The sequence below is a fragment of the Poeciliopsis prolifica genome, unplaced genomic scaffold, assembly GCF_027474105.1.
Source record: "Poeciliopsis prolifica strain line A6 unplaced genomic scaffold, Auburn_PproV2 SCAFFOLD154, whole genome shotgun sequence".
NCBI lineage: Eukaryota > Metazoa > Chordata > Actinopteri > Cyprinodontiformes > Poeciliidae > Poeciliopsis > Poeciliopsis prolifica.
In genome coordinates, this window is record NW_026562529.1 from 286,753 (window position 1) to 294,591 (window position 7,839).

A 7,839-nucleotide genomic window follows, 5' to 3' on the forward strand; every position below is an offset into this window, starting at 1 on the left:
CAGGCTGCTGCTGGCCTGCGGCTCCGCCTGCATCCCTGCTGCGGCTCCTTATGCGCGGCTCTTGGTGGATCGGATCCCGGACCGCTCCAGGCTCGGTTCTACTTCAGTCCAGCAACATTCCGGCCGACACGGTCCAGCCAGAAGAGTCCCAGCCGATCCGAGGATCCGGTCGGGATGAAATCCCGCGGTAGATTCCTTTGCAGCGACGGAGCTGAACTTTGGACTTCATGAACAAGAAGCTCAGATTAAAGTTTAACCCACAGTCACAGTCTGAAACTCTGGTTCTGGTTCTGGATGGGAGCCTGTGGAGCGGACCGGGAGTAGCGACCCGACGAGTCCAGAGGTCGCCTTGACACCCTGCCCCGCCCTCGCAGCAAGGCAGCAGCGAGGGCCTCCCCTGCCGGACGGACACGCTGCAAGAAGTGAAGGTGAATAAGATTCCTTCAGGAGGTCGCTTCCAGCAGAGATCCATGCAGAACCAGAACCGGGTCAGAACTCTGAGAATCCCAGCTCCTCAGCCGTTTCTTGTCTGGACAAGATCCGCCTCCAGACGGGCCGGGATCAGGGACCCGAGCACACGGCCTTGAGGAACTCCCGTTCTGAAACCCAGAGTGTTTCCTGGGAACAGAACCAGGACCGGTACCGCCCACGCCAGTCCAGACATGGAGGTTCAGGAAGCTGATCTCCTGTTTCTGACAGACAGCAGGAAGCGAGGGAACGCTGGTTCTGCTGCCGGACCAGATGCAGCCGAGGTCAGCGGGTCACCAGGAGGTTCTGGAGGATCATTTCAACATCATCTGCTGCTGGTTTGGATCCAGAACCAGAACCAGGTCAGATCTGTGCTCTCTGGTGCGGGTCCAGCTGTGAGTGTGCAGAAGTTGCAGGTCGTTCCTGGTCCATTGATAATACAGTAACTGTTCCATAATGAGCCTGCAGGGGGCGCCGTCATCTTTTCCTTCATTCTTTCTATGAAGCTCAAACAAAAACCAGCCCCTAAAACAACAAACTGGTGCTGATTTCTGATGAGGTCAAGGTCAATTTCTACCTTAGACTTCTCATGGGACTGAAACTACTTGTGTGTGGAATCAGAACCGGTCCAGAACCGGTCCGACCAGCATAATGCTGTCCCAGTTTGTCTTCTGCAAACAGACTGGTATTTTCCCCAACAGCTTTTTACAGTGGAGAGCAAGAGCCAATGACGCGGCAGCGTCACGATGATGTCATCAGTTTCCCTTCATTGTTCCTCACATTCCAGAGTCAAAGACAGGAAGTGGGAAACAAACATCCTGCGGGCCTGCTGGACCAGAACCAGATCCAGAACCTGAAACTGGACCAGAACCAGAACCAGAACCTGAAACTGGACCAGAACCAGAACCAGAACCTGAACCAGAACCTGGACCGGAATCTGGACCTAAAGCACCTCACTCGTCAGGCTGGTTAGAACCAGCTGCTTCTGGTTCTGATGGTTCTGATTGGTGCATTTGTGTTACTGGCCCCGCCCTCTTTCCAGTGCAGAGAGGCGGGGCTTCCTCTGGTCGTAACGCTCCACTTCCTGCCTGAGCTGTGGCAGAAACGCACAGCTCCTTCCAGGAACAACCAATCACAGCCTGGAGGAGGGGCTTAGCGCTGTCAGTCAACCTCATGCACTTGCTCCTAAATGAGTCGGATCCGCCTGCCCACCCGCCTGCCCACCCGCCCACAGTGGGCGCCGCCCCGCCTACCTGCCAGAGCCTTGATGCGCGAGCGCTCGAAGAGCCGGGCGGAGCTGTTCTCGTTGTCCCAGTCCTCGTCCCAGCGGTTGTTGACGTGTCGCTGCTGCTGTACTGGCCGTGCAGCTCCATCGGGTCGTACTCGGCCGCCACCGTCGTCATCATGATGGGTCGGCTAACACGGGCCGCTTCAGGGCCACCACACCTGCGGGCGGAACCACGGGTCAGAGGCAGAACCAGAACCTGGGCCCGGTTCCATGGATCAGAACCTGACACTGTATTGTTTCTTCCTGACCAATGATCATGTTGAGTTTGGCTGCTGCGCACCGATTGGCTGAGCTCTAATGGGGGGTCAGAGCTTTGGGTCAGCATCATTTCAGCAGGATGGAGAGCAGACTGGCAGCAGAGGAGGAGACACGTTTCCACCTTTACATCAACTATCATCCAGATCAACACTGAGAAAAATCTCATCACTGATTTTATTACTTTTTTCATTCATATCGAAACAGAAAGTAGTTTTATTCCTGAACACGTTGAGCTCTTGTTGCAGTCCAGAAGGCTCCAGCACTTCATGGGGAGTTAATATTTAATGCACCTCTTTGCTGCATTAATTTTCATACTGCAGAGGTTGAGGTCATGCTGCTCAGGTAGAATCAGGAGGCTGGAAGTTCCCACACTGACCGACACCCTGAACCTGGCACAGCCAAGTCTGACTCTGATTGGACGGCAGCAGGAGCTGCCGCCTCATTGGCTGGCTCGTGTGTTCAGGGAACCAGAATCTGCATCCAGCTTCACTGAATCCTTCTGGGTTTCATCCTGGACTCTAGAACAGCAGTTTTTCTAGAAATCGTTCGTTTCTGATTGGCTCATATTTTTCAGCTTTTTTTATTTCCCATTGCGGGTTTTGCACTAATATATCAGGTTTTGCTGCAGAACTGCAAAGCCAGGCCCTGGACTTCTGGCCATTTTACTCCGAGCAGAGATTTTGTCTTCCAAGTTTAGTGATGGCGAAACTCTGAGTGGATCGGTCTAATTGCTGGGCTGGTGGTGTTTGAACCCAACCGATCCCCAGCACCCGAACATCTTCCAAATGTCTGCTTAAACTTTATTGTTCCTGGAAATGTTTCACATCAGAGAGAAACGTCGTCTTTGACCTGCGCTAGCATCCAGAAGGGTTAGCTAACTTGGTCTGACCGAGCAAACGCTAAGCTGCTAATGAACTTAAAATGGTGACATTGATTTCACCGTTTTGATCCAAATGCTTTCAGTTACGTTCTTGGCGCTCGCGTTAGCTAACCAGCTAACTATGTGAGCCTTGTTTACCATACTAGCCCAGGCTAACGTCGTTAGCGACTTCCACTCAGTGGGGAATGAAAAGTTTCTGCTCTGCTAGATGAACAGGATGGATGGAAGGCTCTGCGATCTGTGGGGGCGGGGCCTCTTGCATTTCAAGCAATGGCAACGAAAGTTGCTCTCAGACGTGTCAGGGGTCAGAGAGGGGTCAAATAGAGGTCAGAGAGGCAGTGGCGGAGCTAGACTTTTTTCCAAGGGGGGCCCAAAGGGTGAGCAAGGCTTTATCAGAGGGTCCATATACAAATGATGAACGAAAGGAAACAAATATTTGTTTCCTTTCGTTCAAAATTAATTAATATAACTAGTTTAGGTTATAATTCAAAGCTTTCATATGACATAGCCGACTTACATTTCAGTCATTATAAAACTTAATGGTTTTTCTCATATTCTTACCACACATTTCAAGCAAGAGCTGGGAGATATAAAACATTAGAGGGCAGCATGTCACTAAAACATGTTAAAAGAATCTGTCTAAAACACGATCTACCAGCACTAGCATGGCTAATATAATAAACGAGGCACTATGCAGCGGTACACAACCATTTTGTTTCTTTTAGAAATGTATGACAAGAGCCCGCCTCTCATTAGGAAGGAAACAGCGGTTACTGCTGAGCGTAAATGTTGGAAATACTGCAAAACTCCTGACGCTGTAACTCTAAAGCCGTTGATGTGTTTTGGAAAAGCAGAACCAACATGTCAGTTTAACCAATGAACACGTCGCATCGGCTGCCTTCAGGGACAGTCGGAAAATACAGTTTTCCTGGCAAATCTTTGCCGATCTCATAAGTATTATATTTTAAAATGACAATTTCCAGTGGGGTGGCACTAGGGGTGGCCAGGGCTCTGTTGGCTCCGCCACTGCAGAGAGGTGCTAGAGTAATGGATCAGACCAAAGCAGTTGAGCCTCAAACCAGCTGGACGGGTAAATGTGAAGCTCCTTATTCTGAGTTAGACATTAATTATTGATGTTCATCATCATCGTTACTGAACAGCAACAGCATGAAGTCCAAGCCAGGGAGTGGCTGGATGTTGATCTCATCAAGATTTCCAGGTTCTGGCTGTGCACACAGAACCGGCAGGTGTCGGGTCCTGAACACGCGTCCCCCAGAGACACACGACCCGTCCCCCTGCAGTCCCCGCCCCTTAGGTTGAGGAACAGCTGTCAGGCAGCCAGACGGCAGAGCAGCTGCAGGGAAAACTGCCCCAACATTCCTGAACCACCAGAACCGGTCCACTGAGTCCCGGTATTTAGGAAAACTGAACGTCAACCTCCAGAACCTCCAGCGACGGCTTCCTGCCCGACTTCATTCAGAACCGAACCTGACTAGGATTCCAGGCTTCACATAGGAAACTGATTGATTGATCATCGATTGATTGAGTCCTCAGACCCATCCAAGATGGCCGCCAAACATCAGAAACATTGACAGCAGGGGAGCCCAAAGTGGGTCCTGGGGGCCAAGCATGTTTTAGTGTCTTCCTGGTACCAAGAACCTTTCAGCAGGTCCATGTTCTCCTCAGGTTCTCCTCGTGAGCCTCATTGGACCCAGGTGGTTAAACCAGGGAGAGACTAAAACATGCAGGATGTGGCCCTCAGGGGCCCACTGTGGGCTCCACTGATTTCCAGTTTCACTCCCTAAGGAAACATGTGGAGGACAAACAAAAACAGGAATTGGATCGGAACCGATCCGTTCAGACCGGCTTCAGTTGAGTCCAGATTTTCCCAGAGTTCCTGGAGGATGTTTCTGGACTGGCAGACCGTTCAGAACCGCCAGTAGGAGAACGTTCTGCGTGTTCGGGTCAGAACCAGCAGCTACAGCTGGCCCGGCTCTATCAGAACTTCCTGCAACTTTTCAGAACCAAGAGAATGAGGAGCTGAAGTCCTGGTTCCACTGTGGATCTTTCGGAACCCGTGAAGTTCCTGTTGAGTCTGGTTCTGCAGTTTGAACACCTGCAGCAGGGTTCGGTTCTCTGAGAGGAACGTTCCTCCAGCAGAACCCTGGGATGTAGGCCGCTGTTTTCCAGCATTTTCTACGGACCGAGCGGAGCTGCGCGGCGGCCTGCGGAGCCGCAGAGAGCCGGGCAGAGACGGCTGGAGGCCGGCCACAGGCGGTCCGAGCCGCCGCTGAAACGGACCGGGAAACGAGGGCGGAAATCGCGGCCGCGGCGGCTGTTATTGTCCCGGGAGACCGCCTCCTCCCGCGGCCACGCCTGCATGGCGCACCGTTATTATCCTCCATCCTCCATCCCGGAGGGCCGGCGGGGGGGAGGCCGCGCGGCCCGGCCACACGGCGCGGCCGGCCCGGCGGAGCACCGCGGTTCTGATTCGGACATTCCGAGGTTGTCAGGTTTGGATCCGGAGTCCAAACGGCCAGACTGAGCCCGGACTCCCGACCCGAAGCGACGTTGGCCTTCAGAAACCCAGAACCCCCCCAACCCGGAGCTCCAATCACAGCGGCCACTAAAACCCAACCGAACCGAGCCGAGCCGAGCCGAGCCGGAGCAGGGCGCCGCTTACCTGCTAAGAGATCCACAGCGAGGATCCAAACTTCAGCTGCGGAGGAAGAGTCTGCAGAGGGACGGAACCGGAGGAGGAGCAGCGGGAGGGGGGGCTGCTGCAGGGGATGACGGGAAAAGATCCGCACTGACCCTCCTCCTCCTCATCTTCATCATCATCATCATCATTCATCCAGCCAGAGACAGAACCGAGCCTGAATCGGACCGCCTTGTTCCCACAGAGAATCATTTAAATCCCGGGAATTCAACGGAACCAGGGGTCACAGTGTTACTGAGAGGTCAGAGGTCATGTCTCCGTCCCTCACCTTCTCACTGAACCGACCCTGTGGGCAGTAGAACTCCTGGTTCTGGTTCTGGTCTGACTGAGCCAAGGTAGAACCGGGTCAGAACCAGGAAGATTCAACAGAACCGAGCAGAGAGCTCCAGAACCCACGTGATGATGATGATGATGATATTTATGGGCACCTTTGTTGACTTTTGAGGACAGAAAAAGTAAAATCAATAAAATAATCAGTTGATGGATTCAGTTGGAAACAGCAGAGGAAGAGGAGGAAATGAACCAGAGCAGAAGGGGCCCGAGGACGGGGCCCTGGGGGCCTCCAGAGCCTGCCTCAGTGTGAGCTACGCTAATGGAAGCTAGCCTTTAGCATGATGGAGAGAAATCCTGAATCAGCTGCCATGAAGAGTGGCACTGTGAACAAAGAACTGTTCATAAAGAACCGTTCATAAAGAACCGTTCATAAAGAACTGTGAACAAAGAACCGTTCATAAAGAACCGTTCATAAAGAACCGTTCATAAAGAACTGTGAACAAAGAACCGTTCATAAAGAACTGTTCATAAAGAACCGTTCATAAAGAACTGTGAACAAAGAACCGTTCATAAAGAACTGTGAACAAAGAACCGTTCATAAAGAAACTGTTCATAAAGAACCGTTCATAAAGAACTGTGAACAAAGAACCGTTCATAAAGAACTGTTCATAAAGAACCGTTCATAAAGAACCGTTCATAAGAACCGTTCATAAAGAACTGTGAACAAAGAACCGTTCATAAAGAACCGTTCATAAAGAACTGTGAACAAAGAACTGTTCATAAAGAACTGTTCATAAAGAACCGTTCATAAAGAACTGTTCATAAAGAACTGTTCATAAAGAACCGTTCATAAAGAACTGTGAACAAAGAACTGTTCATAAAGAACTGTTCATAAAGAACCGTTCATAAAGAACTGTTCATAAAGAACCGTTCATAAAGAACTGTTCATAAAGAACCGTTCATAAAGAACTGTGAACAAAGAACTGTTCATAAAGAACCGTTCATAAAGAACCGTTCATAAGAACTGTTCATAAAGAACTGTTCATAAAGAACCGTTCATAAAGAACCGTTCATAAAGAACTGTTCATAAAGAACCGTGAACAAAGAACTGTGAACAAAGAACTGTTCATAAAGAACCATTCATAAAGAACCGTGAACAAAGAACTGTTCATAAAGAACTGTGAACAAAGAACTGTTCATAAAGAACTGTTCATAAAGAACTGCGGGAGGATCAAAGATTTATGAATGAAGGGCAGACAGTACAGTAGAGGTGGCAGGGGTCAGAGGTCAGCAGGTCAGGATGAGGATCCTCTGGTGAGAGAACTGGTTTGATTGGTTCATTGGCAGTGGGGGCGGGGCCAGAGATGGCCGTGATTCTGGTTATGTCAGGTTCCACCTCTTGGGACCGGTTCCGACCCGTAATTCTCACCGGGACCCATGAAGATCCCGACTTCATCCTGCAGGAGGCGCTGCAAAAACCACAGAAGAAGAACTCAGGCTGTTTTAATGTATTTTTAATTTTTCCACCAGAACATCAAGTCCGATCAAACCAGACTGACAGACCCGAGTCATCTAAACCCAACAAAGCCCAGCAGCTGCCAGAACCGACCAGAACTCTGCAGGCTTCATTGCATTTATTCACAAACTAAACCAGCAGCACAGAAACTGGAATTCTGTGGAATTCCCCACAGATCCAACAGAACCACCAGGCCCAGATCCAGAACCGGAAGTTTTCCGTTTGTTTTTGTCCCTGGAGTCGGAGCTGTGGGCGGCGAGCCGCTGTCGGGTCGATACGGAGACAGGAAGTGGTGTAAGATGATCCGCACTGACTGTCAGCACCGGGTCCATTAGGGCCTGATGGAGCAGAACCGGGCCTGATGGAACAGACATCGATCCGTGGGTCAGGCTGAAAGCTGCAGCGTCTGCATGTAGGTGATGAAGCCGACTGCAGGC

At 50.9% G+C, this 7,839-nt stretch overlaps 1 pseudogene; it reads right to left on the bottom strand.

The window, feature by feature from the left end:
* LOC129356055 (spectrin beta chain, non-erythrocytic 1-like) overlaps positions 1-5,661 on the bottom strand; it is a 33,144-nt pseudogene extending 27,483 nt beyond the window's left edge.
* Positions 5,662-7,839: the final 2,178 nt, after the last annotated feature.